This window comes from Labeo rohita, chromosome 6 (assembly GCF_022985175.1).
Source record: "Labeo rohita strain BAU-BD-2019 chromosome 6, IGBB_LRoh.1.0, whole genome shotgun sequence".
Lineage (NCBI taxonomy): Eukaryota > Metazoa > Chordata > Actinopteri > Cypriniformes > Cyprinidae > Labeo > Labeo rohita.
This window is the reverse complement of record NC_066874.1, coordinates 16066487-16082685: the sequence shown is the minus strand read 5'-3', so window position 1 is coordinate 16082685 and position 16199 is coordinate 16066487.

Here is a 16199-nt window from a genome sequence, read left to right as displayed (position 1 = left end):
TCGGGCTCTGTGTCAAAGGGGCTCAACAAGTCCTGTGAAAAACGTTGTATTTATTACAAACAAACATTAATCTGCAGTATTAAAGGAATAGTAACTAACTTTCGTATCATTCCAAAATCATTCGAGTTTAGCTCATCTTCCAAGCACAAAGGAAGATATTTTTAATGAAACCTGAATGATTTCTGTCCCTAAATTGAAAATCCATTACACCCAAACTTTTAAGCTTCAAAAAGTATGAATCAAGCTGTTGTAATACTGACTGCTGTATTAACATTGAGCTACCACATATATAAAATATTAATGTTCTAACTTGTTTTATGACATGAAACCATCTAGATGCCACAAATATAGTCTATTATATCTTTACCGGAGACCAAGTGTGTGACAACATGCGGCTGTTAAAGGGGACATCGGATGCCCTATATACCTAGTTAGTATGATTCGTTAGGATCATACTTTAGTTAAAATTCCTCAATGATCATGTAAAACAACACTCGTTATACCTTGTCAACAACAGCTCTGTTCACATCGACCCGTTTCAGTGCATGTCTCTTTAAATGATAATGAGCTACTGATCCAATGCGTCCTGATGACTCTGACGTCAGGAGAAAATTAAGACTCTTAAGTTTACTTTTACGTTCATCCTCTGGCTCTTCAGTGGCTCAGATGTCGGAAGTAAATGATGACTGCAATGTTCATTATTACATCCAACAACAAAACACCTCAATCGCTCAATCTGAGACATTCTTGTCTACCCCTGCTCTGGTGTCGAAACAACGGCGGACTGTTTACAGCTCACTCAGGGCGGGTCTAAGGTAAGACGGTTGTGTCAATCAACAATCATGGGAGCTGCCTGTGCAGAACTATGTCAGGAATCTCAGAACAGCCTTATTTGAGAAAGTGATTATTATTATTAGAGATTTAAAAAAAACAAAAAAACACTGGGTTTTATCATTATAGGGCGGATGTGTACACACACTGGCAACACATTTTTGTTCAAATAACAAATGAATTTTGCATCCGATTACCCCTTTAATGTACTGGCAACATCCAGTTAGTATATTAATGGTGAATAACTAGAAGCTCAGCTTAGACAAGAAGGGACTGGCTATGAACACTAGAAGATGGCATGAAAAAGCAATATGTAATGCTATTTTTATCCGGCTTTTACAAATTTACACAAATTGCATTTGCAGGTGGCATGAGGGAGAGGGGCACACTCATGGGCCTCAAGTGGCAGCTACCCAAAAGGACCCGAAAGCTCCTCCCTTTGGCAAAAACGTACCACAAATGACTCATAAAGGCTAATTAATACATACATAAAAATGAACCATGGAAATGTACTGCTTGCATACAAAGGAAGCTTTATAGTTCTATACTCTTTGCAAAAAGTTGACCTCAGCTGAAGTGATATGTATAAACATGCAAAGATGAAAAGGACTAGTATTTAGTCAAGGTTAGTCTGACACTTGTGTCAGATTGTAAGCACTGGGATTTTTTAATTAAAAAGGAATGCCCTCATAACAAATGGGACAGGACAGACACATCAGAGATCCATTAATTAATATGCGTCAGTATGGTATGTTTGGCACAGACTGAGCTTATCAACTGTGGTGAAATGAGAGCTATTACACAACCTTAAGCTGTGGTAAAAACCTCAGTTATTGAAATGAAAGGTGCAGAGTGAAAGGGAAATGCACTGTCTGTCTGTATATATACAGTGTGTGTATAAATGTGTGTGGGGGTGTGTATGTGTGTGGATCAGGTTGTTTCAAAACTTTATTTTATTCCTTAGGGCCTTTTTTTTGTTTAGTGAAAAGAATATTTTAGCAATATCTTATTAATCACTTTTACCACTGAAAAAAATAAATAAAATAAAATAATAAAATAAAAAAATAAAAAATAGCTGCAAGCAGCAATTACCAGGGTTTAAGAAAGAAATTAAAGAAAGATGAAAAAAGACATTATTTAGCAAGCTTGTAACCACCTAAATCAATGCTTTTTAAAAAATAATTTTTGGCAAATCCAGGTAATTTACCATAGAAATATGATGTTTATTAACGTTTATGACTGTTATAGTGCCAGCTGTGGTCAGATCCACTTAAAACTTTGCATGCTTGTTTAGAATCACCTGTCGAAAGTGAACCGGTTTCATGAAGTTTTGACCTTTCCTTTAGGTTTTATAGGATTTGGGGAAAATTTGGACAGGACAGGACATTTGGACATTTTTGGCAATTATTGGCCTACACTGTAAAAAAAAAAAAAAAAACACAATTTGTTGAGTCAGCTTAAAATAATTTGTTACCCTGCTGCCTTAAAATTTTAAGTTCAGTCATCTAAAATAAGTTTAGTCAACTTGAAATGTTAAGTTGCACTAAGTAACAACTTGTGTTTGCTAAACTTAAAAGATGGGTAAGTAACCCAGCTGCCTTAAAAATTTAAGTTGATTCAAATCAAATATCTAAGTTGTCACTTAGTATAATTTAACATTAAAGTTGAATAAACTTTTTTTTGAGTTGACTGAATTTAAAATTTTAAGGCAGCCAGATTACAAATTATTTTAAGTTGACTCAACAAATTGTTTTTTACAGTGTAGAGAGTCCAGAGAATTGTACTGCAGTGTCTTTTCCAGAGCAAAAAACCTAGGACTATAGTTCGCAAAAGTTTTTTTTTTTTTTTTTTTTTTTACATCTCTTCAATCATTTAACAAACAATTTGATTGACAGCAGTGGTTCTAGTCTAGTCTAGACAATAAGTTGTCCGGAATGAGGACAAGAATATCGCGAAATGTACAATCGTTTATGCCCTTGAAAAATGCGACACTGCTCCCCGGTGGCTCATTTCCTTCAAATTTCTCTCAGACCTTTGGGGCTGTGAGTCAAACAAGCCCACAGAGTTTCGTTCCGATCGGCCTCCGTTAACCTTGTCTAACAGGTGGTCGTCGACCAACTTCTTCGATCAGTGGTGGCAATGTTTTTTGACATACACAAATGTCCTTGTAGACACTTGTGGCACTTCGGACGAACCATGCACAACAATTTTCGCATTGAAGTGGCCCCGCCCCTTTTTGAACATTTTGGTGCCCCTTTGCGACGGAAAGTTCAAGTTTTTTGATGTCCTGCATCTTCAATAAACAAGCTACAGATAGTCCAAAATGCAGCTGCTAGAGTCCTTACCAGGTCAAGAAAATATGATCATATTACCCCAATTTTAAAGTCTCTGCACTGGCTACCTATTAGGTTCCGCATTAGCTACAAAATATTACTTCTTACCTATAAGGCCCTTAAAGGTTTAGCTCCTGCGTAGTTAACTAGTCTTCTACCACGCTACAATCCATCATGCTCCCTAAGGTCACAAAACTCAGAACTTTTGGTAGTTCTTAGGATAGCAAAGTCCACTAAAGTAGGTAGAGCTTTTTCGCATTTGGCTCCCAAACTCTGAAATAGCCTTCCTGATAACATTCAGAAATCGGACACACTCTCTCTGATTAAATCTAGATTAAAGACTCATCTTTTTAGCCAAGCATTCAAATAATGCATCTCATAAACTCTTACTGCAGTTATATCTGGTCAAATGCACATTATTAATCTTTTAGCTCTGGTTGAACAAATCCTTTTTGCTTTGTTTGAACAGCAGCTACGCTAATTATGTTCCTATTTGTTCTCTGTTTCTGCCATGGGATTGACATCCTGTGGTAACTAGGAATTCACAAGCTTCAGTCTGGATCCAGAACAATTAAGAAGAGATGATGCCAACCCCTCAGAGGACTTCAGATGATGCCAACCCTCAAACAACATACAGCACTACCGAATTTTGCTACTAATTTATAGTGTTCTTTGTCTGGTTGATTACATCATTAATTGATCTTTACCATACAACTCTGCCATATGTACATCAACTTGACAGTCACCACCAGTGAGCTACTACTAAATATATTGTAAAAATGTTCATTTGCTGTAAAGTTGCTTTGCAATGATATGTATCGTGAAAGGTGCTATATAAATAAATTTGAATTGAAATTTTAATTGAGAAACAGTTAACAACAGTAGGGTTAGTTCACAAAAGTAGGTTTTTCAAAAAGTGCGAAATGCCTGAAAATTTCACCAGGCTTATGATCGAATCTGAAGGCCGATTGGGGGGGGGAGCCTGGGTCATGTTGTCAGCGGTGTGAGTACCACCATCCCTCCAAATTTCAAGTCTCTACGACTGGTTGGTTGGTCGGTTTTAAAAAGGAAAGGAAAGGACGTGACGTGTGGCCAAGTATGATGACCCATACTCAGAATTTGTGCTTTGCATTTAACCCATCCAAGTGAACAGCGGGCAGCTATCAGCACCCAGGGAGCAGTTGGGGGTTCAGTGCCTTGCTCAAGGGGCTCACCTCAGTTGTGGTATTGAGGGTGGAGATAGCACTGGTTATTCACTCCCCCCACCTTCAATCCCTGCCGGACCTGGGACTCAAACCTGCAACCTTTTGGTTACAAGCCAGACTCCCTAACCATTAGGCCACGGCTGCCCCCACATGGAGATCTCTGATCCATGACCATTCTAACAATTACAATAGGGTTTCAGCACTAAGCGCTTGAACCCCTAAAACACAACAACTGCAACAACAACAAAACACTAAGACAGTTCTTAAAACATTAAGTAATAAATGTTCGGAGTGACACAAGAATGATTAAATGATGAAAGAATATACTGGATGAACTATCCCTTTAAACATGGTTTATGTACTGTTTAAAGTAGCTAATATTAAGCCACATATTTGTGAATCTGAATTACACCTGACGACAAGGAAATTCTAATTGGGAATTCTATTAATCTGGAAGGATTTTATATGTTCATATCAAACTATGAACAAGAAGCAAGAGGACAATAGGCTTTTGTGGCGTGCTATGGTATTGCCTGCGGTAATTATTGTAAAATGTATTATTGCACAGTGTCAGCGAATGAGATTTAAACATCTATACCCATCACTACAGAACAGTCTCCACTTCTGACCCAGAAACTTAAAACTATAAAGTCTGCAAGATTTTAATTCATTCATGTTCATAAAATAGAACTTACAACTGACATTTACACAAGTAAGTGGGACATCAATTATGTAAAATTAAACCAATCCCTTGTGTTTGACTTTGGATGAGTGCCTTTAAATACCTTATGGCAGTAATTTTGCAAATGATTAGGCAGATAACTCATGATGGAATGGTAATTTCAATGATTAATACAAATAAGGAGGGATTGGTTGGTGCCATGATCTAGAAAGTCATTCTTGCATTACTATTTTTATCATTTAAATTTTTTTCCCCCTTAGGTACACTTATTGTTACAGTAGTCATGGTTTCTTGTCTGACAAATAATTGCAATTTATATTTTATCTCACTACTGCCCAACCTCTCTCGGACCATTAAAGGGATAGTTTACCCCAAAATGAAAATTCTTATGAGCAGAGGAATGCATACACATGCATCATGGTACTCTTGATAATGCCGGAGGACTGTCGTGGGAGAGAATAAAACATTGAATAAAGTCACTATTTTTGTTTTCTAATACTTTTGTAGCTTCCTAAAATTCAGGGTGAACCACTGATGTCACATGGACTATTTTACTGATGTCCTTACTACCTTTCTGGGCCTTGAACATGGTAGTACCATTGCTGTCTATGCAGGGACAAACAGCTCTCGGATTTCATCAAAACTATCTTAATTTGAGTTCCGAAAATGAACGAAGGACGCACAGGTTTGAAACGACATGAGAGTGAGTAATTAATGACAGAATTTTCATTTTTTGGTGAACTATCCCTTAAATATGTCTATGTAAACACACTAAATGCTTCAGTTCATGTTAACTGATGTTAACAAATGGAACATGTATTGTATAAATCATATAATAATCACTGTGTAGTTCAGAGTGAAATTTCCAACCTGGATCTACATCACATGGATATTTTCAGCATTGCTTAAGCATCACTAACAATAATAGTTATCGCTCTAAACACGGCGTATTCTTCACCACAGACTACACAGATCAGTGATCACATTAATAAATAACAAAGCAAATAATGTTTAGCACAAATTTCCCTAAAGACTGTCAGCGAGCGTAATCAACTCTTTTAAGTATGTGTTGATTAAAGTAAAAATGAACTGTTTTGTCCTCAGGGATGTGTTTTCATATGAGGCAGGCTCTTCTGTTCTCTCTCTCTTTTAACACATTCTCTTCAAACCAGAGCCCTGCTTTAGTCTTCCATAAGTATAATCATCCAGAAAATTAATAATCATTTTCTAACACCACAATGAATCATTACGCTTTGGACAATTAATAATGGAGGAATGAACCAAGATCTATAATTACAATGCTTATGATGCATATCATCAAAATTTTAATCCAACATTCCCCCGTTTAATTTAGCCCAGGTTGTTGGTCATTAGTGGCTTTTCCGGTTGACTTGAAGGTGTTTCAATCAGCAAAATCATTGCTCACTTCAAAAGCTGTACGTAGGTTGATTAATTCTGTCAAAAGAAGCCATGGGGAGTTTTTTTTTTTTTACTCTTTCCAAAAAGCAAACTTAAACTAAATCCCCAGTCCTCATCTCTAAAATGTTAAATGAATAAAAGTAGGATGCTTTCGTGTGCACGCTGTGCAGCAATATTTATTATAAGATAAAATGCAGAATATTGACTTGCACTATTGATATTTTTAAAGAAAAAAAAAATCTAAAATTAATTCCAGCCTTTGAATTTCTTCAAACCAGTTAAACTGTCAACCCCCACATGAAAAATGTAAATACTGAGTGAACCTTTTAACGCTTCTTTTGTTGGGTGTGTCTTCAATGTTCATACAAGCTTTAGGGCAGAACAGGCATTCGTCCCCCTCGGCCTTGAAAGTACCACTCAACAAATTAATTACCATTTTTTGATGAAATAGTTAAGCTTGTGCTTGCTTCAAACAGTGAAGGGCCTTTTGCTCTTCACCCAGGCAAATGGCATGTTTCTTCATTTACTCACAAGAATGACAGGATAAAAAAAGTAGGGGGTTGGGTGGCACTTCCTGTAGTGGTCCTCTTTCTCAAGCCAACAGGTCAATGGAAAAGCAGCCTGAGATGTTGTGTCATTTCCATAAACTCGAGAGCAAGCCCTCACTTTGAGTGCATATCTGTTCTCAAAATATCAGCACAATTGCAAGCTTAATAAACCCATTTACTCAATTAATTACGAAGAAGAAAAGCAGTTCTTCAGCCTGGTTCAGAGGAATCCATGAGCACTCAATGGATTCATTACAAATTGTTGTCCACCCTTCTACAAGTCCTCATTGCTGCTCCATGGTCAATGACAAATGGCAATGATAAAGAAATGGAAAAAAAGGAAAAAAAAAAAAAAAAAGAAAGAAAGAAAGAAAAAAGACTAGTTTATTACACCATAACCTGGTTCTTAGAAATGCACTCTTCATATTCTTTTTATTTATTTATTTACATATTTATTTATTTATTTATTTTTTACATTTCTAAATATTTTTACCTTTTTTGGTATGCCATGTGGAGGAAAAAAGTAAAACGTAATGATTTTTTAAATAAATAAATAAATAAATATTTTGACATTTTTATTTATTTATTTATTATAAATATACTAATACCATTGACTACTCATTTGTAATGCTGATATGTTAGAACCTGCATTAACTTTACATGGGCAAAAAATGGGTTAAATTATCAGATTTTTTTAAAATATATTTATTGACATAGTCACAAAGGTCTACAGGAGTCCAGTTTATGATATAATTTACTATTTTATGGAAATTATGTTAGTTTTCCAGATATTAAAGCAGTTTTGTTGAAGAGATTTTATCTATCTATCTATCCATCTATATATATATATATATATATATATATATATATATAAATATAGAAAAAAAAAACAGATTAAAAAGCTTAAACGGTCTAAGAATGTTATTAATTTTACGAGGCTTTTATATTCAGGGCAGCTGAATCATCCTGACATTTTTACTTGATAGATATTTTTACTAAAAATATAAAAATATTTTTTAGTTAGTTACATATTCTTATTTAAATTAAAAACACTCTAATCATAGAAATTAAGTATTCAAGCTATTCCACGTACAAACTGCATTCATAATTTATTTTTAAATAAGATCATTCATATGACATGGTCCATTTAAATAGCTTTACTCAAAGATGTTGAGCATAAAACACGTGTTTATGACTGATTGGTAAGTTTCATTGCTGTTATGTAGATGTAAATATCAAAACATAAAATGGTCAAGGCTTTGCCTTTTTTTTTTTTTTTTTGTTTGTTTTACTAATTAGATAAACTTCAGGAAACAAGACGCATATAGTTAGCGAGTCTAGTCACAATATATGACGTCCTTTTAAACAGACGCTTGTGATGAGTACTTGCATGTATGCGCACGCACACAAGCACACACACAAAAAAAATGTTTTAATCAGTATCTGGAGATGGCGTCTGAAAACATCTCTGCATTCAAGTGGATGAGGAACGTCCTTGAGATTTTGCGGATTTAAATAGCCTATTCTTGCAATGAGAGGAGCTTCATTAAACGAGCTAGAAAAATGTCTTTTAACATTCTGAAAAGAGGCATTCTCTTCTCCTCAGTAAAGCGGAGCGCTTTCAGAGGTCCACATATTCATTAGCACATAACATTACCGTGCCTTCTGACAAAATAGTAAGGTAATTTGGTCGCTTCTAGTGTAACAGAAAACTGATCCCCGGATTCCAACTAATGACCTCGTCTCCTTTTTTCCAGTAAGGCAGCAACCATTGGCACTCAAAAGCGCACACTAGAACTTACTGGACCTCGATGAATGACCAATTGTGGTTACGATATCAATGATATCATTGTTAAGTGTGATTTCAGTTGAAATGCACACAAGCGACACATTTAGCAGAAAACCAAAGTCAACCAGATGTTGTCTAAGCACAGGCGAACGAAAACGTATATCTCCACGACTGAAGATGGTATACATGTACCTACAGAAGCGATTTCGCAGTAAGCTTTCTCATGCATTCAAGCCCATCTGTTTGGGAGAAGTGAGCAGCACAGTCTTTAGCCTGTGATAACATACTGCTTTGTAAAGGCTGACTTGTTTTAGCATCGCTGAAATATCCTGACAAGGAGAAACGAATATGACAACTATCAGAACAACACTTCATTAGATCTGCCTTTGCTAAAATTAATCAACGGCAGGCGGAGGGCTGGGAACGCGCGTGAAAGGCAGGAACATCAAATAGAGCGCCGTCCCAGAGCCTGTGCCTTTGTAGAACTTGTTTACTCTCCCCAAGCCATTCAAAATGTCAAACTTATTTATTCTAACTTGAAGAGGCACTGCGGCCTTCTTTTTATATTTGTCAACACTGCAAGCCACCAAAGCGTTATTTGAGGAGAGAGAGAAAGAGAGAGAGAGAGGGAATGGGAGAAAAAAAGACAGACAGAAAGAAAGCATTCCAGATAAAATCCCTTTATTTCTCCATTTCTCTTTAGGGAAAAAAACACCCTGACCACTTCATAGTTCTCGCTCTGCCATGTCAGGGCAGAGTGTTATGCTGAAAGCACAAAAATACCAGTGCAAATCATGACCACACACAATGGGCATGTGATTTATTTAAACACCCTGTGATTCACCCAAACCCACTTTTTCCCCCCTGTAAGCAAACTCCTCCATGCACTTCATCAGCCCTTAAGTAGAAGAAAACTAATAAATGAACAAACCTTTAAAGACATAGTTCACCCAAAAACGAAAATTACCCCATGATTTACTCACCCTCAAGCCATTCTAGATGTATATAACTTTCTTCTTTTAGACAAACACAGTCAGAGTTATATTAAAAAAAATGTCCTGGCTCTACCAAGCTTTATAATGGGTGTTGAGAGTCCAATAAAGTGCATCCATCCATCATAAACAGTACTCTACACAGCTCTGGAGGGTTAATAAAGGCCTTCTGAAGTGAATCAACAAGTTTGTGTAAGAAAAAGATCCCTATTTAAAACTTTATAAACTGTAATCTGTAGCTTTCGCTAATTGGCTTAATTGGCGTAAATATAGTGGCACTCCAACGGATGACGCTGGACGTAAGCAAACACTGTGACGGAAGCAGAAATGGTATTTGTAAACCATTCGAATTTCTGTGATGGTTTCTATAGTTTTTTTCAGCAGGGGAGACTTGCATCAGGGTTGCCATGTTTTCACAACAAAACCCATCCAGCTGCTACTCAAAACTGCCCAAAAATCGCATTCCGGGGGTAAAATACATGTTTTTTGGTGGGATTCCCCTGGTAAAATTAGCATTCCAGGGGCTTATGTTATTGGGGTCGCTTCAACCCGCAGACATGAAAAACAATAAGTGTTAAAGTAGCCCAATTCCCAGGGAAAACCGTGGACATGGCAACACCGACTAGCATATGCTCACTGGAGCTTACGCTACGTCTATGTCCTACATCATCTGCTAGAACAACACATTCTCACTCCCAACTCCTCATATATTGACGCTTGGTCAGGACTCTTCGGTGTCAGTTTATGACGCACAAGATATCCCTTTAGCGTAATTTTTTGATGTGCAGGATCATCCACTGCTAAGAAACAGAGTGTCTATTTACACTAAGTGCAAATAGCCCGCCTTGTTGGCAGAGGCTATTTACACTAACTCCGCCCACCAGTACAAAAGATGGTTGTTGATTGTTGGCTCCAGTGGCGCAGAGGATTAAGCACTCATTTCAAAGTGATTGATCCGGGTTTGAATCTGCCTTCTGGTGGACATTTTTTCCCTCCCTTTTCAAATCTCATATCATATCAGAAAGGCATTTATTTTTAATTAAAATGAAGGAAGTAACTAAAAAAATTCGAAAATAAAATATCGGATAGAGTTAGGGTAGGTGTAGGGAGGGCTTATTGTCCCAATAAGGCAGCATCCATTTAATAAACTGAATTAAAACTATAATTTACACTCAATACGTAATTACTGCATATTGTTTTAATGAACTACTACCATAATGAAGTGCAGATAATTGTGTCTATTTGCAATAAGTATTATAAATAGCACAAAATCCTGCTATTTTAACATAGTGTAAATACAATCTATAGCTATTTGCACTTAGTGTAAACAGCATCTATTGTCAAGAAAATATGCTATTTTCACTTATAAATACAGATAGATACAACAGTCATAATTTATTAAAAAAAGTATTAATATTCCAAGTCTTCCGAGGCTTGTGTGAGGAATAGATGAGATCGCCGTCTATGTCCCCTGTAAAGCAGGGTTGCCAGATTTTCACAACAAAACCCACCCAATTACTACTCAAGACTAGCCCCGTTTCAAGGGGGGTTCCCTGGTCAAAATCGTGTTCCAGGGGGTAAAATACTTTTTTTGGTGGGGTTCCTCCAGTACATTTCGCATTCCAGGGGCTAAATATCACGCTATTGGGGGCACTTCAACCCGTGGACATAAAAAACAACCAGCGGCAACAGTGTTAAAGTAGCCCAATTCCTGCGGACTTAGCAACACTGCTGTAAAGCTCATTCTGTGTGCTCAGTGTGCTGCAGTCTGTGCACAAATTCTTTTTTTTTTTTTTTTTTTTGTCATCCGCGAATTCAAAAAGTGCCGCCAGAAGAAGCTTTACGTCAGCCTTGTGAAATGCTATTGGCTCTTGTGTGTCTCGTGACAAATTGCATAATGCTAAGGGAGTATCTTTTTTGAATGAGATAATGTTAGTGCATTAACTTTACTTTACGTTACTTTATTGGACTTCAAAATCTAAACAGCCATTCACTGCAATTATAAAGCTTGGAAGTGCCAAGACATTTTTTTAATATAACTCCGACTGTATTCATCTGAAAGAAGAAAGTCGTATACACCGAGGATGGCTTGAGGGTGAGTAAATCATGGGGTAATTTTCATTTAATGAGCTGACAAAAAAGAAAACAAATCTCACTTTGTGAATCATTTTTTGGATTAATTTTTCTGATTGTTTGGTCTGTCTTACTGTGTCAGTGTTGAGATTCGTAGCGCTTGCATCCGCTATCAGCACTAGCCACACCTTGGCAAAGACGGCGAATGGTGAGCGCTGGAGAGAGCAGGCGGAACCAATACAACAGGCCATATGTCTCAACATATGTACTCTGAGCAGCAGGATGGATGAAGGAGAAAAGGAGAGGGAGGTGGAGAGGAAGGAGAGGTAGAGAGACTTGAGGAATGGAAGAGAATAAAAAGATAAATGTGGAATATGGGTGAATGAGAAAAGGAGAGAGAAAGAGATGGAGGGGGAGGGGGGGCAGGTATGTCCTGACAGGTCTTAGCTTGTCACGCTTTCAGAGCGCTCCTCGGCCATTAGCAGCGGCAGCTTGACAAACTCCGGCTCGTGATTTATTCTGCTAAGGCATGTTGCGAGGCTGTCGGAATTCGTCACGTTAAAATCCTAATTAAAACTGTTAATCACAGATTCCTGTTTGTTCAGCACACCGTGTGAAATGAAAAATGCATTCAAATTATTCACTAATGCTCTTTTTAGACAGGTAAGCCTGCATACCCTCAAGCGTCAATATGCACAGGAACTCTGCAAAGTTTTCAGCGAAGCTTATGAACACCTTGGGGCTTGGCTTTTATAGTTTTTTTCCCTCTTTCTCATCACTTTCATGTGCACATCTGCAGTTTTAAAATTACTTCAAACAAAGATACCTTGTTTTTAGGTAAAACAAAAATCTGTGTCAGAAGTGCAATGACTAAAAGCATACATAACCTTTATTAGCATGGATGGAGCTAAATGTATCAACATATCATTTTTCAGGCTCCCTCGAATACAAATGTGTAAAAATTATTTTAACAATGAACAGCTACATACATACAGTATTTTTTGCGATGCTATTATTATTGTTATTTTATTTATTTATTTATTTTATTTCCTCATAAGGCCATGAGGCCTTTTTTGGCTTGCCCCAGTTCTCTTTCTCTAAACTTTTTCTTGCTATATTAGCAAATATGCACATTTTGGTTACATTTAAACCTTGTCACTGTCATTCATCATATGAACTGTTTCCTAAATAATCTTATATTATTATTTATATCATCCTCTCAAGAAGTAAACATCACATTGGAAAGTATTCAATTACTTTATGTATCTTATATACATTAATGTTAAAAAGTTTAGGGTCAGTATTTCTTTTGAAGAAATTAATACTTTTATTCAGCAATCACATTAAACTGATTAAAATGATAGTAAACACATTTAAAATATTAGAATACGTTACAAAATATTTTTTAAAAATATTTATTAGCCCCTTTATTAGCTCAAAAACATTAAAACTTTATATATTATAAACACACACACACACACACACACACACACACATTATATATATATATATATATATATATATATATATATATAAGTATAAATATTTGTATAAATATCAGAATTAAATTACAGCATTAAAAACTGTAAAACTGTCAACCCTGTTATCATCAACCCAGACTGATCTCAACATATGTTAAAAAGTGGTAATTGTTACACTACTTATGTATGTAATTTTATGAAAAAGTTCTTTAAAAATCGCCTTATCAAACAGAAAAAGCTATTTGTTTAATAAAAATAACCCCTCATATCTGTCTTCTTTTCTAAACTTTTTATACTTTCTTTTATATGTCTATTCATTCAGTTAGAATCGGTCATATTTTCATGATAACTTCCCAGCAAGTTTGTTTCTTGGTTGGTAAGGCAGCAGAATTCTCAAAATACGAACTGACCACAAAGCTCTTCCACACAATGAGTAAACGAGGAAACATCTCTAGATGTTTGAGTGAGGTGTGAGGTTACCATCTTCATGAGTAACATTTTCCACCCCATAAACAGAGAAGCTTTTCCCCACACCAGCATCCAGAACATTCCAGACCTCTACTGAAGCATGTTCAAAAAAGCAGACGAGTAGAGAGGAGGACAGAAGGAAAGTTCAGACAGGTGTTGGGGTTAGTGAGGGCCTCAAGTTGAAACAATAACATGTTAATGGCAGAATAAGAGAGATAGTCTTTTTTGTTTGTTTTTCTTAAGCTTTTAAAAGTTAAAGACCCCCATATGTTTGACGAGTGTAGATTTTCTTTCTGTTTTAACACGTATCAATTTGGCCAGGATCATGACATGAGAAATCAAATTTGCCTTGACCTTTTGGCATATAAGAGGTGTTTGTACCATTAAAACATCCTGCAAGTTTCATAGCTTAAAACATCCCTCTCATTATAAACACAGCATTTATTTCATCAAGCTCAAAAAACTGATAATTTAGATCTGAGGTGCAAGATGATGTCACCCGGGCACAAACATTAGCATAAACACTGCCTCCAGAGCAAGGCATCTGCAAATAGTCATCTTCTCACCATAGGACCCGCCCATTGACGTTTAGTCGGTTAACGGCTTGACACTTGAATATGCTGAATGCGAGTGTCGTGTTGTGTTGCGTCGAAAGCAAATAGAAACTACAATTATCGCTTCTATCTTGTCTACACTGCATACAGTATCCAGATGCACGTTAACTTTCTGTCGTCAATCGGACAAATGAAGTGAAAGAACATTCACTTTGACGCGTTTGATTTAAACAGCTAATTTGCATCTTTGTACAGATATCAGAAGGATCCCAGCATAAGGAACACATGGATAGTTTATTTTTAATGGCATCCCGGATCATGTCAGAAGATTGTTTGAACTTCAGACAATGTTGTTTTGTAATCGAGGCACAGTGTCATGGAGAGCTCACAAAGAAAGATGTGAAAGTTGTTGAGTTATTGAAAGAAGAAGCGGTACTAGATCTGACTGCAGCTGCATCACAAACTGTAAGTAAATTAATTCATAATGCATTGTGTGGAAATGGCCTTTTTTATTATATTGTCAAAACATTCACATGCAGTATTGAGGGGGCAGGGCATTGATACTGATTCCTGTACAATGACGTTAGCCAATCATAACAGTAGCGCTTACTGAAAAGTCTTAAAAACAGGTTGTTTTAGACAGAGGGTCAGAATATCAAGGAACCTATTAAAATAATAAAAAACTCCATGTCATGACCCTATTAGGATGAACATCCTAGCTATAAACCATGCTTTGCTACTTGCTAGACAGTTATAGTATTAGGGGAGGGGCTTAATCTTTCTAGAGACCATATGATTGGACAAAAATCAGTTAAAAATACCATGTTAATATGAATGAATTTTTTGTATTATTTTAAATATTTTGAACATATTTTGAAACATGTATGACATTCTATTAACTTTTTCCCCACCACACATGGAATTTGCAGTTAATCATGAGACAACGCTTCCCTGCCAAACGTGGAATTTTCTGGGTTTCTGTGTTCTGAGTCTAGAATGTGCTGATCAAAAACACAGACGAGGAAGACACAGAAAAGAGTGAACAGTGTTGCCATGGGTTTTTTGCCAGTTTGTCATGTCTGTGTGTTGAAGAGACCCCAATAATGTAATATTTAACCCCTGGAATGGTAATTTTCGGGAACCCTGACAAAAAACGTGTATTTTACCCCCTGGAATGCAATTTTTCAAAACGCAATTGGGCTAGTTTTGGGCTAGTTTTGAGTAGCAATTGGGCAGATTTTTTTGTAAAAAAAAACCTGACAACCCTACGAGTGCATATGCATATGAAAAATAATGCGATCATCAACATTAAGCCACATATAAATGAAAACTGCCTAAATTATCAACATTTCGACATTATACAGAGTGAAATGTCAATCCAGGAAGTGGTAAAGGACTGTGCAAGCTTTGGGAGTGCTGATGGAAGCCATCTACTGCATCTTTGCTTTGATAATAATACTAAATATGATTTAGATGTAGTCTTTCATAAAGATGCAATTTTCTTAGCTTTTTGCTTAAAATGTTGCTTTTTTTTTTTTTTTTTTTTAAACCAACCTACATTCAAGTGTTGATAAAAAAAGAATGCTTAAAGCTAGAATAAAATGGATTTTGTTGTTGTTGTTGTTGTTGTTGTTGTTGTTGTTTAAAAGTAGAGGGTCTGTTCTATATTTTGATGCATTGCATATTCTTACAACAAAATATTCTGGAGGCCATAAAGTTTTAGTGAAAAACATAAAAAATGCTGGCAGTGACTGGTAACTTTTTCAAAAAACGCTGGTGGGGAAAGAGTTAACTGAACGGAAAACCTACTGGTAATTTTCTGAC